Here is a 694-nt window from a genome sequence, read left to right as displayed (position 1 = left end):
ATGCTAAAATAGGGTGGGAGGAGCATTCGATACTCCCCGTGACTGTTGTTATCGACTGCCCCCAATGTATAAGAGGGGGGCGGCCTTTTTCCCCATTTGGCCCTTCCCATTGGCCAAAACATGAAGACCTGGGTAGCCATGTTTGGGTGTGTAACGGGCCTCAATCCCTTTACATGCACCCTAGGGTAAAGGGGCCAATTGTGGAATGGGTGCCAATGATAAAACATGTTCAAGGTGCTAGTGGGGCCTAATGATAGAACATAGTGTACACATTTGTTACATAATAACATTTGAGGGATTGTTGGCTTATATCAATGTGGATGCCTCCAATGCCCAAGGATTTGGGTTCAAAGTCTTGTTTTATTATTGGTCCCACTATGAGGGATTTTTGGCCATTGTGTGTTTATACTTGATGAACTCATTTTGTTGAATGTGATTTTGATTTTGACCTACGGCGCAACAATATTGTTCATTGCGCAAGTAGAGAATTACTTTACTAATTTTCCCTTCATCAAGTGATGAGATGGGAAGCAAGGGGGCTACAAATTTTCCCTCATGATGAGAAAGTGATACGAATCAAGGTAAGTGTTCTATGACTAGCCTCTCTACCCTAATGACCTGTGGCGAAGTGCTAGTATTACTTAATATATTATAGAAGATGTTTAGAGAGGAGAACAGACTTAGTTGGGGGAGA

This window comes from Lygodium microphyllum, chromosome 2 (assembly GCF_053477565.2).
Source record: "Lygodium microphyllum isolate KBCC chromosome 2, Lygodium_microphyllum_v1.1.10, whole genome shotgun sequence".
NCBI lineage: Eukaryota > Viridiplantae > Streptophyta > Polypodiopsida > Schizaeales > Lygodiaceae > Lygodium > Lygodium microphyllum.
This window is presented reverse-complemented; position numbering follows the sequence as displayed.